Source organism: Staurois parvus, unplaced genomic scaffold, assembly GCF_062004578.1.
Source record: "Staurois parvus isolate SC_StPar_1 unplaced genomic scaffold, SC_StPar_1.0 ptg000010l, whole genome shotgun sequence".
Classification (NCBI taxonomy): domain Eukaryota; kingdom Metazoa; phylum Chordata; class Amphibia; order Anura; family Ranidae; genus Staurois; species Staurois parvus.
The window spans coordinates 2,378,477-2,399,453 of record NW_028317806.1 but is presented as its reverse complement, the minus strand read 5'-3'; positions in this window follow the sequence as shown (position 1 = coordinate 2,399,453).

The following is a 20,977-nucleotide window of genomic DNA, read 5'->3' as shown; positions in this document are numbered from 1 at the left end:
ATCACTGGGAATTTCTGGAGTGAGTCATTAAACAGCACACACCTTATTTACATGTAGGGTACAGATCTCAGATTGCCTGAACATGAGTCATTCATGCTAGTCAATGTTCTTGATAAACCCACAAAAATGAAAAATGTTCCTAATAAAAATTCTGCCAGGTTTTCTTAGTATCCAATAATATCACTTGTCAAAGTTATTTTAAAGGGATCCTTTAGCCAGACTGCTACATACTTAGACTACGTTCACACTAGCTTTGTAATAAGGCATCAGACAGGCATTTGGGAAGCGTTTTTAAACACTTCTCAAACAACTATGAAAATTCTGCAGATGGCAGCACACAGTGCTGTTCACACTGAAGCGTTAGCATCTCGTCGCGGCAAAACTGATGTCTCATGTCAAGTCAGGAGTTGAAGTCTCCCATTCAAGTCTATGGTGCCACTCCTCAAATGCCTGGCAGGCGTTTGCGGGGTGATTGTGAGGCAGTTGCGAGGCATTTGCAGAGCGTTAATACCATTTAACTTCATTATAGGCATTTGTGGTGCGGTTTTAACGCTTGGCAAACGCCTATCAAACACCTTTAAACCGCTCATTGGCTGTTTGGGGAGCAATAAAAATGCTACCCAAAAGCCTGTCTAAGGCCTGTCAAACGCTATAGGGGCTTTGGCAAGAGTTAGAAATAAAGTCAAGTGTGAGCAAGCCCTTAGGCTCCATGAGCACTGGGCATTGTAATAACGCTGGTAGCGTTGGCTGTCACATTAAAAACGCATGTTTTTCAGCGGTTTTGCAACAGCATTTAGCCATGTTTTTCTGCATTTGTGGGTTTTAGCATTTTTTTTACTAAAAAAACAAAGTTCAAAAACGCTGGTTTGCTGCGTTTTTCAGCATTAGAGCGTTTTTACAACTAAAAAAACTCCTATAGAAATCCAATAGTTCTGTGGAGTTTTTTCCAGCCAAAAAAACGTTGATTACAGCTTATGTGTGCATTGACACATAGGATAACATGCTGGGGGGTTACTGGCTGTAGAAAAAAATGTCAAAAGCCAAAAACAGCCGCTGTAAAAATGTCCCGTGTGCATGAGGACTAACTGTAAAGCAAACATAGTAAGTATAACTAGAAAATCTACAATTTCTGGGGAAATTGTGTAAAGTGTTCTTGCCGCAACCTTTACCAAATGATTGATGAAATGTAAGCAGTGCACATTGCAAGCCTGATAGTGAGAAATGCATTTCAGCTTGTATTTTGAAGCTCACAGTCCAGCCTGGTGAGTCATCTGCCTCTTGAGTGACCTTTGGTTGCTGCACCTGGAGAGGGCGGAGTAGGCTCACTGTGCTGAGACAGCTGGGTTGCTATGACAACTCACTCTGAGAGGAATGTCAGCATGTCTGTTCTAAACAGGCTTTTTAAACTTGCCAAGTTCACTGGCGATTGCCATCTTCAAACACTTGTAGTTTTAAAAGTATAAATGCTACCGTGAAAAGGTTATATTGTGACAATCACAAGAAACAGACCTAAATTTTGATGTATAGTATGCCTCTGAAAGATAAAAAATGAAGGCACAGTCGCAGTTTAAAAACGTCCCTTAAAATTTCTGGTGTCTAGAGTGGAGTTTCAATGAAAGTCAATGGGAGGGGTGAGGTGCAAACAAATGGTCATATTGTGAAAACTATCAGGAGTATGTCCTAGCCGTGAACATTTTTATAAAAAGTTGGATAGTTACTTGTGAGCCACTAGGGATTTTTCTTTCTATATATAAACTCTATTGTTAATTGATATCATACTTAAGAAATATAAAAAAATATATGTGAAAAATATATAAATAATAAAATATTACAAATTAATTACGAATTAATTAATTAATTGCGTGCTAAAATTAGTATTAATTAAATATTAGATCGCCAGGTACTAATCGCACCCTCTCTAGGTGTATAAATATTAATCATAAATGTCAGTAGTGTACCGCGCTCCAATATATTCTACCTTATGTGATATAATGAATTCATAAGTGTACCACCGATAATCAAATAATTACATCAATTAATTATACTTAAATATATGATTTGTGTAAATATATAAAATAAATTAATTTATCAATGTGAAAAAACAAAAACTATGAATGAAAAATATAAATAAAAAATAAAAAATATTTGCAGTGGGAATGACAGTTCCTTCTGCATAAATGAGATGGTGTTATTATTCAGTCTGGATAAAAATAAAAATAAAATAAAAATAAAATTAAAATAAAAATAAAATTAAAAATAAAATTAAAATTAAAATAAACATATAGTATGTATAGTATGTCTCTGCAATATTAAAAATGAAGGCACAGTCGCAGTTTAAAAATGTCCCTTAACATTTCAGGTGGCTGTGAGTGAAGTTTCAATGAAAGTCAATGGGAGGGGTGAGTTTCAAACAAATGGTCATATTCTGAAAACTATCAGGAGTATGTCCTAGCCGTGAACATTTTTAGTGACAGCAGGGTTAGCTGAACGTTTTGATATAAGATATGTGTAGGTGGGCTTGAAAATGGCAGTTTATGGTGATGGCAGTTTACAAATCATGTTCTGATTTTTCCTTCTACACTCTAGATTTGTCACTTCTCACTCTAGTTGCTCAATGCATTCCTATGGGAAAATTTCGCCACAAAAACTGCGATATTTCGTGAACGATTCGGCGAAACGTTTGTCTTTGTAGTGTAAAAACTGTGGGAGGAGTTAGCGTGGCAAATATGGCTATAATAAGAAACGGAATAAGAATATATATGTGAGATAACAATAAGTGTTCCTTGCTATGCAAGAACACTTAATAAATGGTTGGTTAACCTAAAATTGATCTTGAAAGTTTTAGTAGATGATGTTGAGTTAAAGCATTATTAAACTTTCTGTAAAAAATCCCATTTCTCTATACTTCCACATAACTAGCTATATAACTTTATAGTGGGTTCTATCGGAAATGTCAGGACTCCCAAGATTCCAGGCGTGCTGAACACCTAAAGATGTCTCCTCTCAGCTCCAGTCTGACCACAGCCTGAGAACATAGTGCTCACTCATGCTCTAAGGACATCTCCTTGAAGCCCCAATTTCCCTGCAGCCTGGTAACACATGTGCTTTAAGGATGTCACCTCGCAGTTGGGATACAGCTGAGAACATAGTGTGCATTCGTGCCCTAAGGACATCTTCTCACAGCCCCAGTCTGCCCACTGCTGAGAACATAGTGCACACATACTGTATGCTCTAGGGATGTGTCCTGGCAGCCACAGCCTCACTGCAGCCTGAGTACAAAGTGCACATGCGTGCCATAAAGCCATCTCCTTGCAGCCTCGCTCTCCCTACAGTGGGAACATACTTACTCCAAGAGTCTCTTCTTGCAGCTCCAGCCTGTTCACTGCTGAGAACATACTGCACATGCATGTGCTAAGGATGTCTCCTCACAGCCCCATTCTCCCTGTTGCTAAGATTATAGTGCACATGCATACTCCAGGGATGTCTCTTTGCAGTCATAGTCTCTTCACAGCCCCAGAACAAAGTATGCACAGGTTTCCCAAAGAATGTACAGTACAGTCTAACCACAGCCTGAAAACATACTGCCTATGTGTGCCATAAGTATGTCTTCCTGCAGTCAATAACATAGTGCACATGCATGCTCTAAGGATGCTTCCTTGCAGCCCCAGTCTCTCTGCAGCCCAGGCCCATCCCATGATTCCTGGTGTGCTGCAACACTTAATGAGGGTTTGATAATACTTTAAACCACCTAACAGTTTCTTAAATCTCTGTTTCTGGGTTTGCCAACCTGCTTTCAGGACCTGGATCACCTGCTGGTGGCACTGTGGTTCAGACAGCTGAAGGGCACAGTTCTGGTTGTTACCAGTGGGCATCTCAGACAGGTGTCAAACTGGTGGCCCTCCAGCTGTTGCCAAACTACAAGTCCCATGAGGCATTGCGCGACTGACAGTTACAAGCATGGCTCCCAAAGGCAGAGGCATGATGGAACGCAGCCAGTTTGACACCCCTGAATAAGATCCCAGTATTAGACTCCATCTGATGCTGGCTGCTTAGAAGGAATATAACCCTTCCTTTGATTTTTATCTTTGCTTCAGGTTTTTGCCTGTTATATACCTGCTGCTGATCCTTGCTGTATTCTGTATCTTTTATCCTGTTACTCTGTATCTTGTTGTAAAATCTATGCTCCCCTGGTTCCCAGTACTAGTCCTGCTTATTATTATTATTATAATTTTACAGGAGCACCAACATTTTATACAGCACTTTAAAACATAATGACAGACAGTATAATTACAATACAATTCTATACAGTAGGAATCGGAGGGCCCTGCTCATCAGAGCTTACAGTCTAAGAGATACCCTGTTTATGTCCCCCTCATTTGTACATATTGTATATAGTGAGGTTGTTAGTCTAGTTTTGTTTTACCATCACATTTATTTTTCACTTTTGCTTTGTTTATGGTCTGTTGGTGTCGTGTGCATTTATAAACTTTAGTTGTCGTCACCCAGACAGAACATCCAGGTTGACCCCTGTTTGGGGATTGGGGAAGAGCTTTGGCTGGATCGTCACTCAAGACATAATGATGTATGTAACACGTTCATTTAAAATCACATACACCTGGTAAATGCAAAATGTAAAGCACCAGCCTTGATATTTACCCACCTATGCTGTGCTGTATGATTAAACAGCAAGTATTTTTCATTTTGAAACAATTCCCAACAATTATGTACAGCCAGACGGGGGATAACAGCACACAAATTGCTGCGACGTGTCACGCCAAATGCACTACCATTTTGTTTTTCAAATGCAAATTTGTACACTACATCCGGGGGTGCAGGACTGTGCATAGTGTACCAGTCCTTAGAGGGTTTTTTGTATGTTTCCCTCAATAGATGGCCCTCCAATTATTCAGGTCCCACTGACACAGCTGCAAACCAATTTTAATGGACAAGCAGCATTTTTCCAGCCTAAATAAATATATCCATATAGCTTGCACTCCATCTGAACTCTGGAAGAAGATCTCCCCCTCCCTTAACATATGCTGATAGTGTGAACCATGTAAAGGCTGGAATGTGAACACTGGCTGACTCTTTTACAGTAAATTATAGATGCAGAGATCCATTCCAACACTCAGGATCCAGGAGCCCCTGGACAATGCAAGCGTCTGAGTATAATACCAGTGCCAATATTTCCTAACATTTAAATGCCTCCTTGGAAAGAATCTCATTCAAGAAATCCTGTCAGGAGTAAAATATGGGGCTACCATTACTGTCCTGATTCTGAAAATGCTAGTTACCTGGCTGGTATGCTGTCAGTGCTTTCTATGTTGGAGCATAGATAATAAACTTGTAAAATATTCAGAACTTATCTTCCTATGCCAACCATGGTATGTTTTTTTAACAGCTCTGGCAAATATAAAATGCATCTTTAAATTGTCAGTTCACTTAAAAAATTATTTTATAACTATGGTCAGAATGAAGTGGTCTACTCAACTGTTGCTTCTTGTATCTCTTGGCTGAGACTTCCCAACCACAATTACTGGCTTTTTTTGCTATCCATGGTAATTTCTCCACCTCCAGGGGCATTCTCAGTATTCTTTCTAATATAAAATGGAACATGTTGTGTATGTATGTGTGTGTGTGTATATATATATATATATATATATATATATATATATATACACACATATATGGCACTGCCTGGCAGGATTGTGGTTGGTGACACCTAGGCTTCTAACATGCAAAAAGTTTGTTTTCTCAGACTCTTGAAAAATTTGTGTTCGGAGTTCAGGAACTCAGATGTTTTGTAGAGCTTTTGGTGGGATAAAGCCTTCATTCCTAGGTCCATATCTTACCTGGTAATCAAGACCTTATTATTAGTCTTAGCAGTCCACAAGCCATTGGGCTCAGGGTTCTCTCTGTTGTAGGAGCCTGCTGTTGGGTGAAAAGGCTGAGTGCTGATATAACACAGAGTGCTGCCTGTTTATTTTGGGGAACCATTAATGGACTATGCCAAGTATGGACTCTAACCTATGCATGTATACTGGGGCAGCCAACAAGCCTGAGTTAGGGACTAGGTTCGCTAGGGAAAGGACTGTTACTATTGTTATATGCCATACCTAACTTCATCAGTAAAGTGTTGAAACATTGCCTTTGTCTGGTGTGAAATTATTCCGATGGGGTGTATGTAAGTAACCGACACACATGGTTTCTAGTCTGGGTCAGTAGGCACATTGGGATATGAAGACATAAAGTGGTTACAAGAGTAATGGAGATTAAACAAGCAGCCTGTTGTGAAAGGTGTACCTGTGAAAGGTGGGACGAGTTATTGTTGGCATTATCTCCCCTGGAAGTCCATCGCACATAACAATGGGAACAGATCAGAGCTCAGAGTGCCTCAGCCTGGGCACAAGTACAAAAGAGAAAGTTAAGTGAGTGCACGCATGAAGTCAATGCTAGGTGCACGGCGCGACTCCATTCCATCACTGGGAGCGAGGTAGCGGAGATACACTGGACAGGTGGAGAGGCCATTAGTCCCTCCTAAATGCAACAAGTGACAGTAGTGGTGTACATTGACATGGGGCTCGAGAGTTAACGAAAGTTCAGTCATTTGCACAACTGTACACGGTGTATAGCTATCAGTCAGACGTCAGCTTTATGTTTGAGTTATCCCTGAAAGTGACCTCTGTCCTGTCCCAGGGCATTTGTGAGCATGGCACAAGCAATGGTATTCCATGTGCAAGGCAGTGACCCTATCCAAGGTCCCCAGCATAGCCCAGAAGAACCCACCCCGGGGTAGGATTCTTATGTTACCCACACTTGGCACCCAGCGAGGCGGGGAACATGGAGGAAGTGACACCCTCTTACAGGGCTATACAAAACCCTCCATAGTGTGTCCAGCCATGGTCACCGCAGGTAGTCTCTGGCTGTACGAAGTCATGTATAGCTACAGCTGCTGACCGCCTGCAATTGCACTGTATGGGCTCAGCGACTGCCCACAGCTATCTGCACACAGTTGTCAATCCCAGCCATGGGAATCAGTAGACTCTTGCTACTGGGACAAGCAGTGTGGTTAAACACCCATGTGAATGTAGCCTAAAGGTATGCTGCTGGAGGATAAAGCCTACCTTCTGAATGTTCTGTTTAGATTGATGTTCCCCACTTAACCTCTCCACTTGTTAAGCACCTCTGTCAATGTTGAATGTTTTTTCTTTAACTCTTTAATGGCCACTTTTGCTGAACAACTTGGTCTGTTAGGCCCCATTCACACCTGCGAATGGCACTGGCTGTGAATACCGGCATGAGAATCAGCAAGGGCCCTTGTGATTCCCTGTAGGCGGGAAACCCCTTCAAAGCAAAGGGTGGCTGACAGCAACCACATCTATTCTCTGCCATTCACATGTGATTGGTTATGCAGCGATTACCTGCAGATGATCAGCTCTGGATGCAGACTAATTGAATCCAATCACAGGGAACCCCGCTGAGTCTTATGTGGGTAATTGCAAACATCCCTATTTGCACCTTTGAATGGGGCCTAATGGAAGAATAACACTTTCTGTATCACCTGGTGAAAATTAAAGGAAAAAAAAGTCTAAGGTGAGGTTCACACCTATAGAACCAAAAACGCAACTTTTGCATTTAAAAAAGTCCCTGACCCTTTCCAATCCTAGGGTAGGGTGAACCTAGGGTAAGAAAAAAACAAATGCAGCCACCGCATTTAGGAATTGGTGGCTGTAATAAATTACAATTTTGGTTTTGGGTTTAAAACCATTTTAAATACCTATAGTTGCTGTTTTTCTATCTTATGCATGACTTGCATGTGAGTCTGTAAAAATATGAGCCAGTTGGTTCACTTGTGTAAAATGGTCCTATTGCTACAGGTTCACATTTAAAAACGGCTCTCCACATGTTAAAGAAGTCTAAATTTACTTACCTCTCCACCAGCTGCCGCTTCTCCACTTCTTGGCTACTGTAATAATCCGAACGTTAACAAATTAATTTCTTGATCCCACTGCTGGCTGGAGCGTTTTCTCCTGCTGGTTTTTACTTCGCAATAGGGACCCCTGAACTCTACATTATGCACTCCTCAGCCAAGCACTGTGTGCGCTACACACACCTGGCTCCTGCGCACTACACACACCTGAGCCCTGCGCTCTGTGTGCTACACACACCTGAGCCCTGCGCTCTGTGTGTTACACGCACCTGAGCCCTTCACTGTGTGCGTTACACACACCTGAGCCCTGCACACTACACACACCTGAGCCCTGCACACTACACACACCTGAGCCCTGCACTGTGTGCTACACACACTTAAGCTCTGCACACTGTGTGCTACACCCCCCTGAGCCCTGTGCTCTATGTGCTACACATATCTGAGCCCTGCACTATGTACACTACGCACACCTGAACCGTGCACTCTGTGCGCTACGCATACCTAAACCCTGTGCATTACAAATGTTATGCTTTATTAACTGGCAGTAGTTGGTCTTTAAAATACACATAAAAATATAGAACTAGAGGGAGATATCACAGCAAAGAATCATGTCACAAAATCATGCAGTTCTTTCCAGAAGCTTTGCGGGAATAATCTGTCTGCAATGGTTTATGCCAAACACTGATTAGAGGTATCTGAACTATTTCCAGGATACTGTTAACAATTCACCAACCAATTTCTACCTGTTGCTAATCATTAAAAATATCAGCAGAGCGAATACATTAATGAGGGTTACTAGGTAAAGCATACAGTCTCTTTTTTTACAAGTCATTAAATGCTGATTATTATAGTGGCTGCTGCTATGCTCTAAAGACACCATCCAAAAAACAAACAGCTATTCAAACATTCATCATCAGCAGCCAATTAGCAGCATCATGTAGTGTATTAGAGATTCATTAAGCAGAATAAGAGGAAGGTCTCATTATCCGGCAGCTATTTCTGCATTCATGCATTGATCAGTAGATGCGTATTGCTCATCTCTGCAATCTGATTTGATTTTCTTAATGAAAATTACATTATTGAGAAGGATCAGAAGATTTTTTTATGTCCAGCATAGACTGACTATTTTCTCATTTAAAAGGAGTATGTAGAGTTTACCTTTTCATAAAAAATAATAAATGCACATTTTTTTTTTGCAGGTATAAAAATGTGCATTTATTTTTTTTTGCTGCAGGAGCCTGTAAAGCATTTCACCAGAGATCAGCAGATAAGCAGATAGCTTAGGCCATGCGGGTCTCCTGCAGATCTGTCAGTATATCTGCTTGCCCATACGGGATGTACAAGGAAGCAGATATACTGCCAGGAAGACCGAGTAAGCAACCACAGCACTCCACATCGCCATGGGTAATTCATCGAGAACTACAAGCCCACCTCTGCAAAGGCTGTCAGAACTTGTAGTGTTCTCTTTAACAGAAAACTGTACAAATGATGCGGCTGGGAAGGCAGAGCCCCACATGGCCACGTTTTTAAAAAAATTGACAGCTAGCAGGGGGGAGAAGATTCCCTGCTAGCTGTCAAAGCAGGAGATTGGCGGGGAGCGGGGGCCAGTGGTTTCATAACATGTTACACCCTTGCATGGGTGTAACATGTAACATGTTATGAATACACTGGTCCCCGCTTTGATAGCTAGCGGGGGAAATCTTCTCTCCTCCCACTAGCTGTCAAATTTTTTAAAAATGAGGCCGTGTAGGGCACAGTCCTCTGTGAATGAGAAACTACAAGTCCCAACAGCCTCAGCGGCTGTCGGCTTATGGTTCTCAATGAACTACCACGTTGCTGTCAAGCACCGTGGTAGTTCATTGATTCTTCCTGTCAGTATATCTGCTTGCTCGTACATCCCGTACAAACAAGCAGATATACTGACAGGTCTGCAGGAGACCTACGTGGCACCAGCGACCTGCATGACACTAGCGATTTGCTGATTGCTGGTTCAATGCTTTACAGGCTCCTGCAGACAAAAATAATAAATGCACATTTTTTTTTACCTGCAAAAAGATGTGCATTTAATATTTTTATATTAAAGTGAACTTATCCTTTAAATGACTTTACCCATAATTCAAGTTGTCTTTTAAACAGATCCTGCAGACCGTATATTTCAACAAAAAACTTCCAAAAGGACATTTTGTGCTTTGGATGCAAGGTATTTACCTGCAATATCTACCCATGTGTAGACATCCAAAAGGGCTGAGACTGGTGCTGGGCACTGCCACCTTAGATGTCAGCAGCTCCAGCAGACTCAGAACTAGTTTAAATAGAGGTTATATAGGAAGGTGAAGGGAGAGGCAGAGGAGCTGGGCCACCACAAATTAGACACTCTCAGATGAAGTGCAGGCTATGACATGCAAGAAGGGTGGGGGCTGTGTTTGAGAATCGACTCATCCTGAAGTAGTCAAATTTTATAGGAACTTTAGAGGCAAAGAAAAAACAATGCAAGTAAGCAATTAAAATATTTGATTATTGTTTGCTTTTCCATGTACTTTTTAAAACTGATAACAGGGTCTCCTTAAGGCATGGCTACCTCTCCCGTCAAGATCATCCCACCTGGTCAGATACTAAACTTTGTCCCCATTCCAGAGATCATCACTATGTGACCCTGCCTAGGGGACAACTCAAAATTTGGGGTTTTACTTTTACTTTCAATTTCAGTGATAATGCCTTTAGTTATACTTTAATGCATTACTTGCATTATGGTAAAAAACATTTCCTATTTCTCCCCCCTCCATGTGAAGGGGAAGATATCCAGCGCTGTGCACGGCTGCATCTATTCTCCTCTCTTCCTCTTTACACAGCACTCGAGCCGTTGGCTCCTGCTGCTGTCAATCAAATGCAGTGCAGCTCCATAGACACACAGCTTAGGAGTGCGCAGACGCTGTGTGCCTCCATAGCAAACAGCTTGCTATGGGGACACACTAAGAAGAGGAGGAGCCAACATCACCCTTGGGAGACCTGAGAAGAGGAGAATCAGGCCCTCTACACAGAGGAGGTGAGTATAACATGTTTGTTATTTTAATCAAAAACATTTTTTTTACTTTAGTAACACTTTAAGAAGCACGGCCACTGGGTTCTCTTTATCCTGTGTGTGTGTGCTGCAGCCCGATTCATTCCTATTGAGAGTCATACTTATGGTGGCCTCCAATGGTGCTGCAGAGCATGATTGTCTCAGCTCTGTTCCTGTGTGAAGGGGGTGTGTCTCTTCCCTCCAATCAACTCTCAGAGCTCTTCCCACTGAACATTGCAGAGTGTAATTTCAGCTCTCCATCCTCTTTTTTTCGGAACTCTCAGACAAGCTTTAATAATTCAGCACTTTGAATGGATGTAGAGAAGAGAAAACTACAGATAAACAGGTACAACTTATGTAGGATGATTTGTTTCATCTTTGTGTATCAGCTGAAGCCAGTCATTTCACTGGGTATATGTAAGGGTTTACAACCACTTTAATAAGGGGTCAGACTCCCTTTGCAATTATAACACATTCTGCTCTTCTGAGAGACCTTTCCAAACAATTTTGAAAAGTGTCTGTGGGAATTTGTCCCCAATATCTACATAAGTGTTTGTGAGGTCGGGTACTGATGTTGGTTGAGAAGATCTGGCTTACTATTCATGTCAACTGTGTTCAGTAGGGTTGAGGTCAGGACTCTCTGCAGGCCAGTCAAGGTCCTCTACACCAAACCTCAAACGTTTGCCACATGTTGAAAATGCTCAATTGTCTAAAATGTCTTCGCATGCTGTCCAATACCCTTCATTGGGAACACCTGAACTCAATCATTTGGAGGCCTGTCCACATATTTTGCCAGATACTGTAGGTGTGATGACCAAACTTTTGTCCATTATGGGACTCATGCACATGTGCATCTACAATGCTGTATTCATATGCACACAGCGTATAGTTTTGTACACTTCTAAATGTAGTAGTATAGGAACCAGTGGGGCCATATACAACGTTGTGTCTACAAATGAAAATACTTCTGATTTGGTGGTGTACCAAAAAAAAAAAGAAGACAGCTCCATCCAGGGCTGTACACATCTGCAGTTTGCATACATGTAAACATACACAAACACACAAAGACATTATAGAAAAATTGTACACATATAATTGCTTTATGCATCTAATTGCAAATTCTCTGGGGTGTGTATTTTACAAAGGAACTTCTGCTGGCTCTGCCAACAAGAACCTGCATTCCGTGCCGTAAATACACTTATACCTGTGTGAATGGAGCCATAGTGTACAAGCAGTTAGATGCTTTTATTAAAACACAAATGCAGGCACAATAAACTGGATTTGTAATCACATACATCTGTATTTCAATATTTACTAACCAAACCCTTTTAAAACAAACTGGAATGCAGTGATGTATTAATCCAGAAAACAACTAGAAATCTCCAAACATTTCTTTTTAACTTTGGTGGACTTTTTAACATTTTAACCAGAAACAGGTGTGTCTCCGACTTCAACATGTATGGCTTAGTAAGCTTCCTGGAGGGAAGCAGGGGACATGTGTTTCCAATCTGTTTTGTAGGTTACTCCTAGCATTTAGTCATCATTTCCATTCCTTTTTGGATGTTGTGGAGGAAAAAAAAATGTTTCAAAGGCATTTTCCAACCATCTCTGGAAGTCGCTCACTTGTAGATGCAAAAGTTTAAAGTGAAATTCCTTTTTTGTTTCCCCTTACACTTCAGATCTGTACTTTATATTTAGCATGATAGTACATGATTCAAATTACTATTTCTGGTGTTAAAGCTGAACTCCAGGATGATATAAAAGATAAATTAACGCAACTCTTTATTTATTAGTACATGATTACATTCATTTTTTTTTCTTTTTAATTCAAGCAGTAAAAGTACCTTAACCACTTGAGCTCTGAAAGTTTTTACCCCCTTCATAACAACATATGTATTCCTGCACTTGAATAAAATAAAAATATAGTGAAAAGAAAAACAAAAAGCTACTGGCACAGGTAATAAGATACAACCAACCTAGCAAAATACATATCAGAAAGTGCAGCGCTAATTAATCAAAAGTGACACAGATAAATAAAGTGCAGCACTTAATAAATATATATGGATAAAAGGTGTGTTAATATGTATATCTAATATATATTAAACTAAAATAGTTTGTGTAGTATATTTAATGGATGATACACTTCAGCAGCAGATGATGTATTTTTAAGAGAAACACACCACTTATGAATACATGCTATTGCACGAAACGCGTAGAGGAGGAGCTATACGCGGTGACGTCACGCCGCCGAGACCACGAGGAGGTCCGGTGGCCATCTTTAAATCTCTATATCGGTCAGTGACAGCTCATTTACTTTATGCTTGTATATTATTACCTACAATAAATGTACATTATTGAGAAGTACTACACTATGGGCATTCTTCTTTCTGGCTCTGTATTATTATTATTATTATAATACAGGATTTATATAGCGCCGACAGTTTGCTCAGCGCTTTACATTATGAGGGGAGACAGTACATGAGACAGTACAGTAACAATACGATTCAATACACGAGGGGTTCGAGGGCCCTGCTCCTTGGAGCTTACAATCTAGGAGGGAGGGGATAGTGGTACAGGAGGAAATAGCTGTGGGGGATGGAGTGGTAGGAAGAGTGGAGGAGTTCAGTAATTAGCTGAGGGCGGGGTAGGCTTCCCTGAAGAGATGGGTTTTCAGAGTGCTCCTAAAGGTGAGCAGAGTAGGTGATAGTCTGATTGGGGTAGGGAGTTCCAGAGGATGGGGGAAGCCCTGGAGAAGTCCTGGAGACGAACATGGGAGGAGGAGACCAGGGAGCTAGAGAGTAGGAGGTCTTGTGAGGAGCGGAGAGTACGTTTTGGGGTGGTATTTGGAGACAAGATCGGTGATGTAGTTTAGGGCAGTATTATGAACAACTTTATACGTTAGTGTTAGCGCTTTGAATTTTATCCGTTGGGCAATCGGGAGCCAGTGGAGGGATTGGCAGAGGGGGGTGGCAGATACAGAGCGGTTAGTAAGGTGGATGAGTCTGGCTGCAGCATTCAAGATAGACTGAAGTGGGGATAGCCTGCGGTGACGTAGGCCGATGAGGAGGGAGTTACAGTAGTCGAGGCATGATATAATAAGGGAGTGAATGAGTAGCTTAGTGGTTTCCGGGGTTAGGAATGGTCGTATTTTGGAGATGTTGCGGAGGTGAAGTCTACATGAGTTTGTCAGCGATTGGGTCTGGGGCTGGAAGGACAGATTGGAGTCTAGGATGACACCTAGTACTCTGGCTTGAGGGGTGGGACTGATGGTGGTGTTGTTGGTCTTAATAGACGGCAGTGGTGTGTGGCTAGAGGAAGGGGATCTAGAGGAAGGTTTACCTAGAGGAAGGGGATCTCTTGGAACTGACCAGGCTGCTGATTACCTTTAAGGGAGACCTCCGGCCCATTATCATATACATTGCGTATTATGATTGTCTATCTGGTGAGTGTGCAGTCTTAACATTCCTTTCTGGCACATCACCTGAATGATTATTTGGAGCACACAGATCACCTATTAGAGACTATCTTGATGATCTTTCATCATTATTTTTGGACTTTATATGTTTCTAATCAGTGGTGTCTCGCAATATATTAGATTTATAGTGCTCACTATTGTCACATATGTCACATATACGGCACTTTATGCAGATTGTTTTTTTGTGAACTGCACTAAGTCACTTTATGGGCACTTTATTAAGTTCTTTTATTATCACTGATTGACCTTTTTGTGATATTAGTATATGATACTTTTAGCGCTGCACCTTTGTGTTTTATGTGTTTTTAGAGGTTTTATGGTTGCCTTTGGTGCATAAGCTGCTTATAGGTTTGGCGCTCGCTTATTTCTATATCACTTTAATACCTATAGTACAGAAAAACTTTATCCTGAACCTACTAGAATTCGCCATGCAGAACAACTATTTCTGGTTTAATAAGACTTGTCTACAAATCAAAGGAGTTGCTATGTAAAATTGCACGGTATTGAATTGGTTAAGGATTTGTATTTCTGTCCATCTAGAGCTGAGGCTTGCACATTTTCTTTTTTTTATTGGATTTGTTTTCTAACAGAAAGTTTTTTTTTTTTTACATTTTCAGTCTTTTTTTTGTTTTAGATTGCAAAAGTCCCCCCTAAAAAAACAGTGGTGATCAAATACCACCAAAAGAATTACCACTCTCCACAATGGATTCCCAAATCCTTCTTGACTCAGTTGAATCAATGATTTTATTCTTTTCTTAGTGGGCCACTAAGTTTTCACTGAAATAATACAAATATTACAGTGCAAATAATCAAAACTGTGTCAAATTATATGTGAAAGTTCAAAAAAAGTCCCAAATTAAAGTCCAATGTCCCAAAAAATGTGAAAAAATTATTTACTCAAACTATATACATTTTCCAGCTTGCTCACATCTTCTGTGGAAAGCATTTTATAGATCCACACTCACCAAATGCTGTGAATTCCCAAACTGGTAGGGCTTTAAGATGCAAAAAAGACAAGCCTGTAGGTGGGGTGTGGTCTCCTCAGAGATGATGTAAGTCTTTATGCGATCTTACACTGACTCTCCTTCCCAGATATTTCCTCATATAGTGAAAAACATAAAAGAAAAAGATGCCAATGATATATTGTTATATACTGATAAAAAATTTATTTTATAAAAAATACAAAAAAAATAAAAACACCTTCCTTACACTCACATAAAGTAATTAAGCCCCAATTTCCATAGGGTAATTAGATCTCCCACATCACAGATGGTGATGCACCCTTATCTTCCTCCAAGCTCTCACTCCTGGATGGATGGATAGGGGTACTTTATGACCAGCTTGTTCCTCTCAAGCCTTTGCTCATGATTCCTCCTTAATTTACCCCAAATGCATACTCATGGATGGATGAGAAAGATGCAAAAGAAAAAATACCAAAATAGCGTAATACTGTTAAGAACTATTTAATACTCAAGTGATGCTCCAAATGCACTCACATTTTCAAACTGAATAAAAAGCCTTTTTGTATATAAATCAGGACTCCTCAAACATGTTCCAATAGCTCCTCCTGACAATTCCAGCTAGGCAGACACAATTGTTTAGCTTTGGCCACACTAAGGAAGGCTGCGGTACGCCACACCGGAAGTGATGTCACACGTACAGGGTCAGAACCGGAAGTTGATACATATTTTGTGTAAGCTTACGCTGAGCCCTTCACAAATACTCAACCACTGGTGGCTCCAGTCGGATGTCACAAACTCCTATACAATGTTAGAGGCTGCAATTCTAGGTTCTTTGGAAGCCCTACAGGCACTGGTATTTCGTTGCCCTAAAGCCCTTTACCCCTTCTATGATAACTACTTTGCAAACCTGGAGTGTAAGTATTCGTTTTGAATCTCGGGCTCAGTCCACTGTTTCCCCACATACTCCACTTTGGAATTAATGCTAATTTACCCAATTTTTAGGCTTACCAGATCCCCAAGCCTGGGCTAAATTTCAAATTAATATTTTCTCCCATATATTGCAAGAAGGGTTGTTGAAATCCTTTGTTGCCCTTCATTCTGATCATAAAATTCCCTCTCATATATTTAGACATCTGCAGGTTGCTCACGCCTTCACTGCCCAATTTCCTTCTCATCCACTGCAGTTGACTTGTTCTGAACTCGAAGCCCAATGGATGGACTCCCTCACCAAAACAGTCTCCACACTATATACACATCTTCTCATGATGACACTTCTGGATTTGTCTTCTCTTGCACAAAAATGGCTCTCAGATATACTGGATTTTGATGATGAAGACTGGTCTGATATGTGGGGTATTCCTTTTAAACAGTTGGCCTCTTTACGGGATTGTTTGATTCAAATTAAAATCATGCATAAGGCCTATTACACCCCTCACAGTCTCCACAGGCTCAACCCGACTGTCGCTCCAGCCTGCTGGAGATGTCATCACCCACAAGGGGATTTTTCTTGTATTTTTTGGACCTGTCTGGTTGTCTCTGCCTACTGGCATTCCGTGATTGATGACATAGGCTCTGTAGCTCAGACCCCTCTGCTTACTCCCGAATCTGTCTGCTGGGCTTAGTGGATGGTCTTTCGCCCACAGTGGCTGGGAAGACGTTAATTGGCTTACTTCTGTTTTACGCTAGAAATGCAATAACACTCCATACCTTTTGCCCCTACTGTTACTTACTGGAAACAGCTGGTTAACCACTTCAAGTCCGGACACTTTCACCCCCTTCCTGTCCAGGCCAATTTTCAGCTTACAGCACTATCACACTTTGAATGACAATTGCGTGGTCATGCAACACTGTACTCATATGAATTTTTTGTAATTTTTTTTGAGTCTTTATTTTGGTGGTATTTATTCACTTTTTTATTTTTTTTTGTAATGTAAATGAAAAAGTCCAAAAATTTTGAAAAAGTGTTTTTCTTATAAAATTTTACAAATAAATAGTATTTCATCATAAATCTTGGCCAAAATGTATTCTGTTATCTTTTTAGTAAAAAAAAAATAACCCAAATTAGTTTATAACCAAAAATTATAATTTTTAAACATTTGTTTTATTTTTTTATATTATTTGTTTTTTTTTTATACATACTGTCACCCTAGCAGTACAGTGTCACCATGGTGACACTGTACTACTTGTGGGGAGTGAAGATTTTTTTTTTTTTTACACGGATTGCTTTTACACCCATAAAGGCTGTAAAAGCAATCATTTCTCCTTCTCTCTAGCTACATTCTTGCAGCCATTGAGAACTACTGTGTGAGCTGTGATTGGTCACAGCTTGTCACATGGTACAAGGCTGTTGTAAATAGCCTTGTACCATGTGACCTCTGTGATCATTCACAGATTTCACACGTAGTAAGCAATGATGTCACAAGTGACATCTTGCTTACTACTCTGCATGTGATCACTGATTGGCGAATGAGTGATCACATGATCGGGACCTTGCACAGAGGTCCCGTCTGATGATCGGTGTTCCACTGTGTCCGGAGGACACAACGGGCACCAGATCACAGTGCTGCGCTCTCCCAGGAAGCGCACACAGCTAGAAAATGCAGGTGCCATTTATGAACGGCAACCCGCCCCTGGAGTGCCACCGTCCTGCCATTTATAAACGGCAGGCAGACGGCAAGTGGTTAATAACACTCTACCACTTTATAATAATGCCTATGCACATTGAGGTTGTGTTTGGAAATTTGGCAAAATTTGGGCTAAGTGGCTAGAATATGTTGTCATTGCATAATTATAGCATTACTTTTGGTCTGCCCTGGGGTTGACTGGAACAGAGAAGGGTCTGCTCTGTATCTCACACTGTTGGAAAAAGTCCCCTAAGGGTTATTTATGCTTTTGAGATATTGTATGCTAGCACGAGCCATTCACAGTTTAATGACTTAGACACATTTGTCTTGTTTTTATTTTGTTTTCTCCTGTGTTATGAGTGTTTGCATCTGAAGTGCTTAGGCCTGCCTGATCTGGGCCTGCCTACTATGTATCTGTACTGTGTTTTGCACCTTTTGAAAACAAATAGTTTTCTTCAATGCCAAAATACCACCAAAAGAAAGCTCTATTTGTGTGAAAAAAAGATACAATTGTAGTTTGGGTACAGTGTTGCATGACTGTGCAATTACCAGTTACAGTAGCATAGTGCTAAATAGGAAAAAATTGCCTGGTCATGAAGGGGGTATGGGCGGTGCGTAACGTGACATCACCATGCTGATTGCCATGCTTTGGAAACTTTAATGCCCGTTTTCTTTTAAAAAAAAATGTGAGTGCAATACTGTTTTAATACAGTTGTGTTCAAAATAATATCAGTGTGTTGAAAAAAATGAATAAAGCTCAAAATCCTTCTAATAGCTTTTATTTCCATACACACAAATGCATTGGGAACACTACACATTCTATTCCAAATCAAAACATGAAGAAAAATACATCAAATTTGTGTTGTTTCTCTAAAAAAAAATTGAAGAAAAGTGAATATTAGACTGTTCAAAAAATAGCAGTGTTTGTATTCTTCTTTACAAACTCAAACATTCACTATATAAACTGAAAAATGTTTGAAGATTTTGCTTTCCTTTGAATCACTTAATGAATATTTAGTTGTATAAGCACTGTTTCTGAGAACTGCTGTACATCTGTGTTGCATGGAGTCAACCAACTTCTGGCACCTGTGAACAGGTATTCCAGCCCAGGATGATTGGACTACATTCCACAGTTCTTCTCTATTTCTTGGTTTTGTCTCAGAAACTGCATTTTTGATGTCACCCCACAAGTTTTCTATTGGATTAAGATCTGAGGATTGGGCTGGCCACTCCATAACGTCAATCTTGTTGGTCTGGAACCAAGATGTTGCACATTTACTGGTGTGTTTGGGGTCGTTGTCTTGTTGGAACACCCATTTCAAGGGCATTTCCTCTTCAGCATGACGTCTTCAAGCATTCTGATGTATTCAAACTGATCCATGATCCCTGGTATGTGATAAATAGGCCCAACACCGTAGTATGAGAAACATTCCCATATCATGATGCTTGCACAACCATGCTTCACTGTCTTCACAGTGTACTGTGGCTTGAATTCAGTGTTTGGGGGTCGTCTGACAAACTGGTCATCTGATGACTGTATTATTTTGAACACAACTATATCTATATATATAAAAAAATAAGACTTGTGTTGCAATTGTAAATGCTTTATCATTTTTATTTTTTTTACATGACAAAATGTGGAATATTTCAAGGGGTATGAATACTTTTTCAAGGCACTGTATGTATTTTATCTGTGTAATTAAAGGATTGCCTGGATTTCCGTTTTATTTAGGTGGGGGTTAACATAATGGCTCTTCCACCTTTGCACTATTCCTTTTCCAAGGCTACTGTGAGGCCAATAAGGGAGCCAAAAGAAACAAGTAGGCAACCTAAAAGTTGTATTATACCCAAGAGCAAAAAACTAATATACTGCAGCTTACCAATTCTTAGATGTGATGGCAGAAAAGATCAAGCTGTCCAGGGAGGGTGGAAGGGTTGATACAAACCATTTACCACTGACAGGAGAGCTTACAATAGTCAGCTTTAAAGTAAAACCTTTATAAAAAAAAATAACTAGTCCATCTAGCCTTCTACAGACAGTGCTGCTGTCCATAGATGTGGTGGCTGCATTAGTTTTCTTTCATTTTCACCTGGTGATCAAACTAATACTTCCAAGTCTTAGGGTGTCTCCGATGTCTAAGAATTGGTAAACTGCGATATATAAAATATTTGGTTTGGGGGTTTAGATATATTTTAACGTTACTAAAAAGTTTTGACACTGACCTTGCACGTTGATGGAAGGTCCACTTCAAAATTGTTAATTTAGTATGTAACCCCCCCCCCCAAAGCAAATAAAACACACTCCCCAGCTTCTGGTTGCTACCTGTAGGTGACAGCAAGATCATCGATTTTCATCTACGGCCTGGTTCACACCAATGCATTTTTTGGTGCTTTTTGCAGAAACGCAAACTGCATTGTTGTGCATCAGGCCTTTATGTGAGATTTTATCTTCTTCTATGTGTACTACGTTTTTCTGCTAAAACCAGCATCCGAGGTGAGGTTTGACTTTAGCACACTCCTGCGTGGGTAGCAACTTGTTTGTTTTTTTTTTTGTTAAGTTGATGTATGTTTACATAAACCTTCCCATAAACAGATAAAAAACAAAAAAAAAAAAAAAACACAGCATCAGACCCGCATCCAATCCACGCTGGCAGCCACGAGTGTGTTATGTCAAAGGGGGGGGGGTGTTAATCAGTCTTCCTGTCAAAAACATAGCCGGATTAGAGGTATGAACAAACAAAATCTTGTGTGCTGCAGTTTGCCTGTACCTTTAAAGCTGTAGTAAACACCGCTTGATGATTTGATTGATGCAACCCCAGAAAGAAGACTGGGTGAAGATGGAACCCGTCAGCGGTGACAACATGCCGCTGGAGGGCTTTGTTTTTAAGTTAGTATTTCATAATGTGCTAGTATAAGATGCATACTAGC